A 14,310-nucleotide genomic window follows, 5' to 3' on the forward strand; every position below is an offset into this window, starting at 1 on the left:
GCCACGGCACATCCAGCCCTCAGCAGCTGCCCAGGGCAGGATGCTCCTGTGCTCGCTGCCAGCTCCCGAAATCTCTGATCCCACCCTGCCAAGCACACAGGGACCCACCTCACACCAGCCACGGCTGGAAGAAAAGCTGCTCCCAAACCATGGCCTCAGCCTTCTCCAAGGGCACGGCCCATCCACGCCACAGCTGCTCCCAAGCACTTCCCCGTCCTCACTGGACCACCTCGAATGCTTCCTCTGGAATAACAAACAACACATTATTGACAAGAGTTTAGAGACAAAAAGGGAAAACAAGAAGAACAGTAAAATCTCTTATCTCTGTCAGGGCCTTGAGGAAGGCCCCACCCCTACATGGTAGGGAAAAACCCAGCCATGGGTGAGGGAAGCCCACACTTTCTCTCTTCCCCCCTGCACTGTCCCCCAAAATCACGGTGACCCCAAAGCAAACAAGGGCAGTGGAACAGCCCAAGCCCTTCCTTGCCTGCACAGCAAAGCAGCTGTGCACAGGTTCTGGAGCCCCACCTCTGCTCCCACCACGGGGCTTTGTTTGTGTCGGGCTGGCTGCCCCAGCCCCAGCCCCAGCCTGGGGCACGGTGGGTGCTGGGGGCTGTTGGCAGAGCCAGGAGCCCACTCCCATTTCGTACCCGCCCCAGCCCATCCTCCCAGCCCTGCCAAAAGCAGCTGGGCAGCGACTGAAGAATGAGTTGCATCTGCCCCAGCAAAGGGGGAGCCTTTGGTTCCCCGCCATGCTGGGTCATGCCCAAATCTGGCAGAATTTCCCCAGATGGGGACTCATCTGCAAATTCCCCGTGGAGTTTGGCTTTGAAGAAGGTGCCAGAATCAAAGTGCATCACCTTCAGCCTCCAGTGGCCAGGCTGAGGAAGAGCTTGTCATCCTTGATGTCACCCTCGCTGTCTCCAGCAGCAGCAGCAGCATCATCATCCCCACCCGGTACAGCTTCTCCAGGGGCTCCTTCTCCTTCCCTGCGGGCAGACCAGGCTCTCAGGGCTCTGCCCAGGCCCCAGCTGTCAGGGAACCAGGACAAGCAAAACCAGCTGGGGTGGCGGCCACCAGTGCTGGGCAGAGCAGCTCAGCTCCAGCACAAGGGCTGCGTGTTCCCATCCCATGACCCCGGTCCAGTGACACTGGCAGCACAAAAAGGGTTGGGTTCCTTTGCTTCTCATTGCCAAGGCATATGTGGAGCAGGAACTTACCAGGGCCCTGGATCAAAGTGTGCCTGTGGCTCTCTCCCTTCTTCTATGGCAGAGGAATATTCTGCATCCAAGGAACACAGAACAGGTCTTCCAGTGTGGGTCTGTCCAAGGAGTTCACGGATAAACACCACCAGATCAGGTCTTTGCACTCTGGGGAGAGAAAGCAGAAACTGATGGTCAGCCAGAGAAGGCTCCTGTCTGCTTTACCCCACTGTTCCCATGCCCAGGCCATGCTGGATGCGCTCTGAGCTGGGCCTAAACTTTCCCACCAATTCCCTGTTTTGGAGGAGAGCAGGACATGTGCCACCTCCTCAGCAGCTGCCAGAGCGGGATGCCCATGAGCCCGCTGCTGGCTCCCAGCACTGGGATTCCCCCCGTGCCCAGAGAAGAGGATCCACCTTGAGAGAGCCTTTGTGGCAGCGGGAGCTGGCCCCAGCTGAGGTTCCGGCCCCTCCTGAAAGGGTGCTCCCCGCAGACCATCTGGTGCAGCAGGATGCCCAGGGACCAGATTGTTGCTGCCTCGCCATGGTACCAGCCAAAGTCGTTCCATTCCGGGGGGCTGTAGGACAGTGTTCCTATGGAATACAGATGGAGATCATCAGGGGCATGCTGCTGCTCCCAGAGCCTGGCCCCAGCATCCCTGGGCCCGCGGGGGCTGCATCAGGGGCACACAGGGTGACCACTGCCCTCTCGCCAGCATCTGGGACTTGTGCACAAAGTTAGGGTTGGAAAAGAAGCCTCTGGTGCTGGAAGAGGGCAGCCCTGGCTAGGCCCGACCATGACATGCAAAGGAAAAACCCACTCCATGCTGGGGAAAAAACATGCCCTTATCCTCCCTGCCTGCATTGCCCCAAAAATATTATGAAGCCAAGGGAAACAGGGTGAGTGGGGTAGTGCAAGCCCTTCCTCTCATTTGCACACCAAACTGGCTGGGGCACAGGTTCTGCCCTCTCTCTCTGCTACCCCCACCCACGGGGGTTTTGGTCGGGCTGGCTGCCTCAGCCCAGCCCCAGTCCTGGGCAGAGTGGCTGGCAAAGGCTGCCAGCAGGGCTGGAAGATGGCTGCCCACCCAGCCCTGCTCTAAAGCAACTCAGCTGAGGACTCAGTGCCCTGACTGGCAGCAAAAGGGAGAACTCCTGCTGCCACAGCCAGCTTGCCTGGGAGATGTTGGGCCATGAGACGTCAGCAGTGGGAGCACAGCCCTGGGTAGGCTCACCTGCAAAGTGTGTGTAGACTGTGTCCTGCAGGTAGGTGCCACAGCCAAAGTCAATCAGCTTGGCCTGCCCGGTGTCCAGGTCAACCAGGATGTTCTCTGGCTTGATGTCCCTGTGCAGGACCCCGCAGCTGGTGCAGTGCCGCACGGCCTCCAGCACCTGGCGGAACAGTGCCCGCGCCTCCTCCTCGGGCAGGAACCGCCGTGCCCCAATGAAACGATGCAGGTCCTGACACTGCTCTGGCCGCTCCAGCACCATCACGATGCAGTTGGGGAGCTCGAGCCACTCCAGCAGCTGGACCACACCGGGGAAGCCAGTGGACACCTTGGCCAGCAGCACGATCTCCAGGGGTGCGCTGGTGCCGTCGGGCTGCGGGAGGAGCACGATGCCGTCAGTGGGGCTGATGCCGTGCCAGGCCTGGGGAAGCCCTCAGCCAGGCCGGGATGCTCTGCGCCCTGCGCTGGCCCCACGCCCGCTCTCCCTCGGGGCGTCCTGGCGGCTCCCACCGTGCCGGGTCCCGGCTCATCCCTGGCCGCCAGCCCCGGCTGCTGGCCCCGCTCACTCACCAGCTCGCCCCAGTGCCGGACGCGGTTCCGTGGCACCCTTTTGATGGCCACCTGCAAGCCAAGGCCAGCAGCGGGGTGAGCTCGCCGCCCGCACTGCGAGCCCCATCCTCCGCCCTCCGCCCTCCTCCTCCTCCATCCCGTCCTCCTGCGCCCGCCGCCGGCCCCGCCGCTCACCGGGGCGCCGTCCGAGAGCCTCGTGGCCGCGAAGACTCTGCCGAAGCCGCCGCGCCCCAGCAGCGATCCCAGCCGGTACCGCTCCTGCAGGGCCTCCTGCGCCGTCCCTGCGGGCGGGACGCGGCGGTCAGCGCTCGGCCCGGGGCCAGCAACGGCCCCCGAGCGCCCCTCACCCGCCCCGGGCCGGCCATGCCCAGGCGTTCGCTCCCGGGAACGCGGCACGGGAGGCTCGGGGCCGGCGGCCGCGCTGCCGAGCGGCGGAGCTCGGGCCGGGGAAGCCGCAGCGGATGCGGCGGGAGCGGCCGCGCCGCGTGTGTGCTCCGCGGGCCCCGGGAGGAGCCGGGGCCGGGGCTGGGGCTGGGGCTGTGGCCAGGGCCGGGGCCGGGGCCGGGGCCGGGGCCGGGGCCGGGGCCGGGACTGGACCCTGCGTCGGGTCTGGGGCCGGGCTCGGGCCAGGCGGAGGCAAAGGGCGGCGATGCCGCCCCGGCCCCAGGCACTGATGCCCGCCCAGCAGCGCCACCGCCAGTACAGCCAGAGCCGGGCGGAGGCGAGACCGCGGCGGGACGGCCGGGGCCGGGCACCGGGCAGCCCCGCCCGGGGCCGGGGGCGGGCCGGGGGCATGGCCCGGCCCTGCAGGGGACAGGGAGGCGGGGTGAGGTAAGGGACGCCGGGCAAGGAACCCCGAGAGAGAAGTGCCCGATAGCGGGAAAGGGAGAGAAAGAGCGAGAGAAAGAGAAAGAGAAAGAACGATTTTTCTAGTCTATCTTTTGCTGCTGTCGCCGCTGCTGCTGCCGCCGCCGCTGCTGCCGCCGCTGCCGCCGCTGCCGCCGCTGCAACTGAAGCACCGGGGCCGTTCGTCCCCGTGTCCGTTCCCCGCTCGCCCCACGAGCCCCACGTTCGAGCCCCGCGCGCCCCGGGGACAGCCCCTCCGTCTTCCCAAACACGGGAACTTTGCAGTGCTGAGCGCAGATGCAGAGCCCTGACTCCTGCACACTGGCACAACGATTCCCTCGCTTGCTGCTGTGCATTGTCCTTGCTGAGGGTCAAACACTGTCGGGCCACCTTCCCTTGGGGTAGGATTCCTACCTGACCCCAACACTGCACTGACACCTCCAGTGTTGCTTTCCAGTAAAACAGGGGAAGGAAAACTGTGTGTGGCTCATGGTATTTTAGAGTGTCTAAAAAATCACTAAGTCACCGATCTTAGAGGGGCAGTACGTCTGGAATTACTGGGATGGAGAAGGAGTGCAACATGGAAAAGGGGAGCATAGAAATAAATAGAGGAAAATATCTTGGATTGTTTCTTTCATTTTCATTTCACTTCTGGAAAGCTGTTTCAGTTTTCCAGGAATCTTCTCCTGTCTGCTCTTCCCAAGAATCTCTCATGGAGAACAAGGTCAAGCTTCTGTCACAAGATTTGCCACCAGGAAATTATGCCACTGGTGAAATTTTCATTGTAACTGTTTGTGCTGGCTTAGGGCAAATTTGGAGAGGAAATCTCCAAAAGGGGTCCGTCTAGAAAGCAAGTTCAAGCGGCCCCTTCCCCCTACTAGTTCAGGAAAAGACTTCCCTCAAGAAAAGTGAAAAAACCCCGTTATTTAACAAGTAAATTATTCACAAGCATGAAAAATGAATAATATTAAATCAAACCTCTGACAGTGCTGAAGAGATGGCAAATTCAGAAAGTCCTTTTTGTGGGTTGTAGTTGGCTCACTCGGTCTCTTTTAAGTCCCTGTGGCGCTGGAATGCAGCGTCCCAGACCTTGGTGGGCCACAGGGGTGAGCTGCTGCGGGTGTTTTTCTGGGTTTTCAGTCCAGAGCAGGTTTAAACAGTTCCAAGAAAAAGGAAAGTCACAGTCCAAGGAACTTCTCTGCCTAAGCTAGCTAAAACCAAATTGCTAGACCTGAGCTGTGAAGGCATCGGGAAATTTCCAAATCTGGGCACTGGCGGTCCCAGAAAACACCAGAGCTGGATGATGCTGGTGCCAGAACCTGCAGATTTCCAAATTTTGGCTTTCTGTGCCAGCAAATCACTGGACTTGGGCTGTGCCAGCACCAGGAAGTTTTCAGATCTGGGTGCTGGCGCTGCCAGCAAACACCAGATCTGGGTGGTGTCATTGCCAGCGACAGAAATCTGCCAGATTTGGGCTCTGCTGGCACTGAGAAATTTCCAAATCTGGGTTCTGGTGCAGGAAACACAAGACGTGGGTGGTGCCAGACCCAGTAGCAGGAAGCTGCCACAGGTTTTGGATTTCTGTGCCAGCAAATTGCTCACTTGGGCTGTGCCAGAATAGGGAAATTTCCAGATCTGGGCACTGGCAGTGCCAGCAAACAGCCAATTTCAGGCTCCAGGCTCCAGGAAGGACTGGGTCTGGATGCCTTCCTCTTTTCTTTCCTTCTTTTCTTCCTTCTTTCCTGGGATCCTGCTGCCAGCAAAGTCCAGATTGGGCAGTGCTGGCAAGGGGAAATTGCCAGGTTTTAGCTTTCTTTGCCTGCAAATTCTGGATATGGGTGGTGTCAGAAGAGGGAAATTGCCAGATGTGGGCACTGGCAGTGCCAGCGCATGTCAGATCCTGGTGCGGAATGTGCCGGCACTGGGAAATTGCCAGATGCTTATTTTCTGTGCCAGCAAATTGCTGGAATTATGCTGTGCAAGCATCTGAAAAATTCCGGATCTGGGTACTGGGGGTGTCAGCAAACATGAGATCGGGTTGCTGTAGGTGCCAGGTATTTGCTTGGTTTTGCCTTTCTTTGCTAGCAAATTGCTGCACTTGGGCTGTGCCAGAATATGGAAATATCAAGATCAGGGAACTGGCAGTGCCAGCAAACACCACATTTCAGGAAGGATTGGATCTGGACCCGTTCCCTCCCTGCCTCCCTCCCTCAAAACAAGGTGCCAGAGGGGCTGGACAGCAGCCAGGCAGAAAAGGGACCTGCAGGGACTGATGGACAGCAGGCTGGACATGAGCCAGCAGTGTGCCCAGGTGGGCAAGAAGGCCAATGGCTCCTGGCCTGGATCAGGAATGGTGTGGCCAGCAGGAGCAGGGCAGGGATTCTTCCCCTGTGCTCAGCACTGCTTGCGCAGCACCTCGAGTGCTGTGTCCAGTTCTGGGCCCCCAGTTTAGGAAGGCCATGGAGGGGCTGGAACATGTCCAGAGAAGGGCAACAAGGCTGGGGCGGGGTCTGGAGCACAAGTCCTGTGAGGAGTGGCTGAAGGACCTGCAGTTGTTTATCCTGGAGGAGGCTCAGGGGAGACAAGGCAGTGTCAGGGCACAGGGTGGACTTGATCTCCATGGCCTGTTCCACCCTTGCTGATTCTGGGATTCTCTGACCCCAGCCTTGCAGCAGTTGCAGGACGAGCCCTGGGCCTCCTCTTCAGGAGCTCCAGCAGCCCAGGTCCCTCAGCTTCTCCTGCCAGCCCCAAAGCCCATCCTGTCAGTCCTGCTGAGCCTCTGCAGCTCCTCCTCAGTGCCCAGAACAGGGAGCCCCAGAGGCAGACACAGCAGCCCAGATGTGCCCCCCTGGCCTGGGGTGCCTCTGGCAAGGGAGCAGCAGGAGGCACTGCAGGAGCCTGCAGACAATTGATCTGAAGGCCAGAGCTCCTTAGCTCCTTCTGAAAGAGCAGGAACAGTTCCTCATTCCAGTGTGGTGGAATGCTGGGCACCACAGCTCCAGGTGAGGACTGGACACAAGTTTGCTCCCACTGAGTGCTGTGATGGGTTCTGCAGGAGCTCTGGGCTCCTGTGCTTGCCAGGCACAATGAGGAGAGAAGGAGCCAAGTGCACTGATGTGGGAAATGTTTTGTAGAAAGTTTTTAGAGCCTAATAGAAGGCCCACACAGTATGAATCTCTATATAAATCTTGAGACAAGAAATGCTAACTTAAAAATGCCATGGAATAGGACAGATATTGTTGAGAGAGAAATGGAGCTAGAAAAAAGTTTCAAAAGATGGCCTTGCAAATAAGACTTTGGAAAAATAGAGCTATGAAAGATGCATTGTAGTGGGACCCACAAGGGCTAGTTTTAAATAATTGGCTTTAAGGCATTAACAACATGGCATGGCAAAATGCTGATAGACCAAGAAATACTGTAATTAGGAAATAGTGGGCTTCTGATTGTGATGGCGTGAATTATGTGTATTGTCTCACCCTTCTCATGAGACTGAAAATGGAATATAAGTTTTTAAAACACCTCTCAGTTGCCCCATCTCTAGGTCAAGAAAAGAGTATTATCCAACACACTGACACACCTTTGCCTCGAGCATAACCCAGCCTGGACCAAACACACTGAAAGGTTTCCCCTTTGGCCCATGTCTTGAAACATCAGGTCTGCTGTTTGACAGCTCAGGTTGGTTTGGTGTCAAGGAGTTTCCCTCAGAAATACTGGGTTTGTCCTCCTCTGTGCCTGCCCCTCAGCAGCCTTGGGGATGCTCCTGTGTGAAGCCATCTGTCTCACACAGTTTGAGACAACTTCAAACAGGATATTGTGCAATAAGTCGTCTCCTCTAAAGTGTTCCAGCAATCCCTTTCCAGCAATTGGAAATTATTACTGATAGATGAAAGTGGAAAACCCCCACAGTTTATTAACAAACAGAATCCCCCCATGACACGCATTCCAAGAAGGCGCCGGGGTCTCTCTCGAAAGAAAAGGAGCTGTCACGGAGCAGTTCCAGCAGCTGATGGAAGCTCGGGGGCTCGTCCGGTGTCGGCTTTCTCCCATGGCAGAGCTCCATGGAGCGGGCAGGGCAGTGAAGCAGCTGGGCTGGAGCCCCTCGCTGCCTTTTCTCCCTGGCGTGGCTCAGCCCACAGACTCTCGGGCTGGGAGCGGGGCCGCTCCGCTCCTGCCGGCACCGTGTCCCTGGGCTTGGACAAACAGTTTCCTGCCAGGAGAGCCCTGCACACTGCTCCACAGATCTTTCATACAGGCCCAAACCAACTCCAAACACTCTGTCTGCAGCAGCTTTGCACAAAGGGCTGCAGCAATCCAGGACAGCTGCAAGTGAGTGTCTGAAGGCTCTTGTCTTGTTCCTGACAGCAGAATTCTTGATGATCTGGTGCAGTTTTATTCAGATGTAACATGAGAGCTGAGGTTTTTTTGCTAAAATATTTCATGATGAGTAACAAGCCTTGGGAGCATGAGGTGCAGGACTGACATGCAAAAGCATGAGCATATCCTCCAAAGTGGCCATTTTAATTGTCCGTTTTATTACTCTTGTATTTACTCCACACTAATGAGGAAAACCAAGCTCTGCTTGCAGGCAAAACAGGCATGGGATACACTACAGTCCCTCGCAGGCTCAGCAGGACTGGCAGTGACACCGCAGGCAGTCTGCTTCATTGTGAACCACTACAGAGCTACATCCCAATCTGGTTTAAGTAGCATGGTATTATTAAGAGCTCCTTTTCTGCATGAGATACAAAAAGGAGATCCCAAATGATCTTCATGCAAACATGCAGTAAAGAACTGCTCCTGCTATCCTAATGAAGCGTTTGCTTTGGCAATTACACTCTTCCCATTCATCTTTTGATGCAGACACTTCAGGTTTCCCCCTGCATTCCTGCAACGCTGGCAGTCACTGTTTCCCATTTCCTGTTCTTCCCTAGAGATGGTGCAGTGGCTGCTTTGAAACAAAAAGCCCTGAGATCTGGACAGCTTGAAGGAGCATGAAATGCTAATTAAGTGCTCATATTGGTAATACCCAGGTCTGACCTTCCCAGAGCTCTGAAGCAGCAGCAGCAGGACCATGCATCATTCCTGTTGCTGGATGTTCATGTTTCTGATGTGCAAGAGCAATGACTTTGAGGAGGGACAAAAATGCCCGTCTTCAAACAGTGGGTGTGCAAGGAGATGTGAAGTTTCACAGCCTATTCTAGGATATTTTAGAAAGATCTAAGAGAATATTGTGGCATGGAGTAGGTCCCTAATTTTGTCTCCAGAGGAATCCCCAAAGGGCACATTCGCTCTGCTGCTGATGGCAACCCCATAAGCTCATGGACCAGTTTTCCCTGCAACGTGCCACCCTGCCTGGGCTTTACTAGGCCAGGACTAGACCCAGAGCCAAGCAAACACATGCAGCCAGGTGACATTTTGTAACATCAGAAGCTGGCTACCATGAGGACTTTGCTGCCAAAAGGTGACAGTTTGCACCGGGCCCAGAAGTGTTTTTCCCTAAGGCAAAGCAAACTGAAATGTGACGTTTAAAAGCTTCAAATGACTATGAAAGGAAACTGCAGAATAATTTCTGGAAGGGCATCATTGTCAATGATCATGCAGCCCACGAACAGCTGGGGCTGAATCCAGAATTGCTTCTTCCAGCTGTGCAGGAATTCATTCCCCTGGCAAGCACTGGTCCATGGGAACAAATGATCCCCTAGCTCTGGGCTGAATGGCACCCAGGCTGCAGTGCAGATTTGAGGAACCCTTGTCACCTGTTATTGGCCTCTGAGTGCACTCATCCTTCTGCAAACAAGGTGCAAACAACACAGCTGCACTGCTGTCCTGTAAATATACGTACAGGTGATTTTGCCAAAACAGTGCATAATTTCCCAGTGAAATACATGGCCTCTTCTTACCTATGGAATTGTGACTGAAGACACCTGTGAGCCAGATCTGTGGGACATTGCAAAGGAGCAAAGCTTTAGGATTTGGGCACACTTCTCTTGGTTTCTTTGCTCAGGCCTTTGGTGAGCACAGAACACACCTAGGTAGAAAATCTTTGACTAGACAGGATCTTTTGGATCCACTGTCCCCCAAACAGATCAATGGTGGCCCTGTTGTAATGCCAAGTAACAAAGAGCGGCACAAATGACACAAAGGAAACATGGCCAAAGAGGAAGAGGAGAGGCCCAATGAGGAAAGGATGTGGTGAGACACTGGCACATTGAGTGAGCTGCACTCCCATAATCTCTAGGCTAGCAGGTCCTGGTCTCACATTCTCCTCTTGGTTTGTTTAAATTTTATTTATTTATTTACTTTTTTCATCATCAAAATAAAATATATACAATTAAAAATATGTCATCAAATCTTAAAGACAGAATCAAAACACATTAATTCAAAACTACATCTAAAAATCAGAACATATGTACATCCGTGTGGTGGTTTGACCAGGAAGAAGTGGGAATTCTGGGATGCTGTGGTCAAACCAATGGATGCACGGAGTTTGATATTGGCACCTGGTGTAGCCAGTGGGGTTTGGACACACCTCCGAGAATACACAGGGGTTAAAAGCAGAGCTTCGGCCCTGGGAGGCTCTCTTGGGACGTCGAGGAGAAGAGGTCGGATCTCCCTCCCCTGTGCAGCCGCTGCTGCTGGGCGGGGGAGGGGCAGCCATGCGGTAGCCCCAGGCCTGGACAGAGACTGGGGGTGAGGAGGCCCTTGAGGATGGAAGGGTGGAGGAGCCCCAAGAGACATCGGGCAGCCATTCCCCCCCCAGGAGAGAGAGAGAGAGAAGAGCCTGCGACGACGAATGCGATAGCAGCCGGCCCAGGAGGAGAAAGGGGGGGGGAAGAGCGCAGCGAGGGAGGAGGTGCCCGGGCCAGAGCCGCAGCGAGTGTGGGATGTGCCGAAGCCCCGGGACAGACAGAGACTGAAACTTTTAACCCTTTTGCTTACATGACTGGGACCTTGAAAAAAATGCTGATCCTCCTCGGAGCTGAATAACAAGAGAGATAGGAGATGAGATGAGACAAGGACCTGGCCCGAAGGATGTGGAGACGACTGAGTGGGGAGAGATGATTGGAGTGGCCTTTTGGCTGGACTTTTCTTTTGTGGCCATGGACTCAGTTTGTTCCTGTGACACAGAGACTGCACTTGGGGGGAAGCAGTGCCTCAGAACCAGGAGGGTTCATCGTGGGGACCCCTTGGCCCCAGGGGGTTGGAAAAATATGGGGGGGACAGATGTCCCAAAGCAGAGACTGTGCCTTTTTAGAGTGAGACAAGGCATCCTTAAAAGACAGCCCTAAAAGCAGCTCTGGTCCATGCCCAGTGGTGAGAGCACCTGGCATGGAGGGAAGATGTCACAAGCAGCAAAAGGACTTTCCGGGCGGTGCCGAGTGACATGGGAGCACACAAGGTTTCAGTGTGTTTCCAGGGTAAGCCTATGGTGCAAGAAGGACTCCTCTCCTCTTCATGGACTGAAGTTTGAGTATTCTAAAGGGTGGTGCCAGACTGGGCAGTTGGTGATTTGGGGGAATGTATCGGATTGAGAAATTTTGGTGGTGGGGAGGAGGAAAGTGTTTTTTGTAAGGTTTTCAATTTTTTCCCTTAGAGTTTTTTTCCTATTTTCTTGTAGTTTAGGTAATGAAGTTTTCTTTATTTCTAAACTGGAGCCTGTTTTGCTTATTCCTGGTCACATCTCACAGCAGACACCAGGGAGAGGGTATACTCATGGGAGCACTGGCTCTGTGCCAGGCCCAAACCATGACAGTGTTTAAGGATGTTGTTTGGTTATGCAGAAGGAAAAACAGAGAGGTGAAAGATCACTTAAAGATTAACCTGGCCACTTCTGCAGAAAATAATAGAAAGTGTTTCTATAAAACAAATTAATAGTAACACATAGGATAAGGAAAACCTCTCCTCTTTATTGGATGCAGTAGAAATATAGTAACTAGAGATAAAGAAAAGGCAGAGATACTTAACACCTTGTTTGCCTCAATTTTCAATATTACGACAAGTTTACCTCAGCACAAGTGTTCTCCTGTGCTGGTAGATGGGCACAGGGAGCAGATCAGCCCCCTGGAATCCAGGAGGAAGCAGTTGGTGATCTGCTGAGCCACTCAGGTGTATGGGAGCAGATGGGATCCATCCCAGGGGGATGAGGGAGCTGTGGATGAGCTTCCCAAGCTGCTCTCCATCATTTACCATCAGTGCTGGCTCAGCAGGGAGGTCCCAGAGGACTGGAGGTGCCAGTGTGAGCCCATCCCCAAGAAGGGCTGGAAGGAGGAGCTGGGGAACTCCAGACCTGTCAGCCTGACCTGAGTGCCCAGCAAGGTTATGGAACAGATCACCTTGAGTGCCATCCCACGGCACCCACAGGATGGCTGAGGGATCAGAGCCAGCCAGCGTGGATTTAGGGGTGGCAGGTCCTGCCTGACCAACCTGGTCTCCTTTTATGACCTGGTGAACCACCTGTGGATGTGGGAAAGGCTGTGGATGTTGTGTGCCTGGACTTCAGCAAAGCCTTTGACACTGTCTCTGACAGCATTCCCTGGAAAAGCTGCAGCCCATGGCTTGGGCAGGTTCCCTCCTCACTGGGAGATTTAAGAGTTGGCTGGAGGCTGGGCCCAGAGAGTGGTGGGGATGGTTTGCACCCAGCTGGTGTCCAGGCACTGGTGGTTTCCCCAGGGATCTGTGTTGGGCCCAGTCCTGTTTAATATCTTCACTGATGATCTGGGTGAGGGGATCGAGTCCACCATTCACAAATTGCAGATGGCACCAAGCTGGGTGTGAGTGTGGATCTGCTGGAGGGCAGGACAAGAAGACACAGCCTTAAGCTGCACCAGGGGAGGTTAAGGCTGGACAATAGGAAGAAGTTCTTCACAGAAAGGGTGAGTGGGCATTGGAACAAGCTGGCCAGGGGGGGAGGTGGCAGAGTCACTGTCACTCTCCAGTGGCACTTAGTGGCATGGTCTGGGTGACCAGGCAGTATTAGGGCATTGGTTGGACTTGATGATCCCAAAGGTCTTTTCCAGCCTATTTGATTCTGTCATTCTCTGATGATTGTGACACTGCAGGGCCTCATGGAACTAAGAGGACGCTGGTGACACCGTGCATCCCCACAGAACCAGGGGTCCATTGTGGCTCTTGGGCCAAATGGAGCCAGGGAGTGCACTGTGACACTCTGGGTCCTCATGGAACCACAGAGGCCATTGTGACACTGCAGGGCCTCGTGTAACCAAGGTGTTTCACCATTTTGGCGCTGCAAAACCAAGGAGACCATTGGGAGACTCCAGGGCCCAGTGGAACCAAGGGGCCATTCTAACACTGTGGGAATTCATGGAACCAAGGGGACATTGTGACATTGCAGGATCCTGTGTAACCAAGGGGTCACAGTGACACGATGGGGCCTCAAGGAATCTGGAAGAACGTTGTGACACTGTGTGGTCTTGTGGAAACAAGGAGTCCATTGTCACACTGAGGGGACTTGTGAAACCACAGGGACCAATGTGACAGTGTGGGACATCATGTGACCATGGGGCCATTGTGATACTCTGGGGCCCCATGGAACCAAGGGGCCACTGTGGAACTGCAGCACCAGTCACAACATTGTGACACTGTGAAGCCCCACGGAACCAAGGAGTCCGTTGTCACATTTTGGGGCCCCATGGAACCAAGGAGACAATTGTGAAATTATGGGGTCCTATGGAACAAAGGAGACCATTGTTGCTCTGCATGGCATCATGGAACCAAGGAGACCAGGGTGACAGTGCAGGGCTTGGTGTGACCAAGAGGCCATTGTGACACTGAGGGTCCCATGGAACCAAGGATATCTTTGCAGATGACACCAAGCTGGCAGTGAGTGTTGATCTGTGGGAGCATAGGAGGGCTCTGCAGAGGGACCTGGACAGGCTGGATCCAGGGCCCAAATCCAACAAGATGAGTTTTAACAAGTCCAAGTGCCAGGTTCCACACTTTGGACACAACCCCTGCAGCTCTACAGGCTAGGGACAGAGTGGCTGGACAGCAGCCAGGCAGAAAGAGACCTACAGGGACTGATTGACAGCAGGCTGGACATGAGCCAGCAGTGTGCCCAGGTGGCACTGGCTCCTGGCCTGGATCAGGAATGGTGTGGCCAGCAGGAGCAGAGCTGCTGTGCCAGCACTGATCTGCCCCCACATCTGCACACAGACATTGCTGTTGCAGCTCCACAGAAGACAACCAAAGGGCATCTCTGCAGAAAACTTTGCTGGGACATTCTTTAGTTCCTTTAAAGACACCAAGAGTGCAGCCCCATTTTGACAGAGTCTGTGGCCACAGGGAAGCGGAGAGAAACAAAAATAGAAATGGCACAAGAAATGACATTTTTTGTGGAAAATATGAAAAAAGTAAAACAACAGAAAATAATCTCCAAAATGAAATCAACAAGAAGTATCAAAAACGAGTTTTATTACAAGTGATTTGCAGAAATTGGCAAGCAAT

At 54.6% G+C, this 14,310-nt stretch overlaps 1 pseudogene; it reads right to left on the reverse strand.

The window, feature by feature from the left end:
- Positions 1–217: 217 nt before the first annotated feature.
- LOC141729975 (serine/threonine-protein kinase pim-1-like) lies at positions 218–12,967 on the reverse strand (annotated as a pseudogene).
- Between the last annotated feature and the right edge of the window lie 1,343 nt (positions 12,968–14,310).

The sequence above is a fragment of the Zonotrichia albicollis genome, chromosome 8 (genome assembly GCF_047830755.1).
Source record: "Zonotrichia albicollis isolate bZonAlb1 chromosome 8, bZonAlb1.hap1, whole genome shotgun sequence".
Taxonomy (NCBI): domain Eukaryota; kingdom Metazoa; phylum Chordata; class Aves; order Passeriformes; family Passerellidae; genus Zonotrichia; species Zonotrichia albicollis.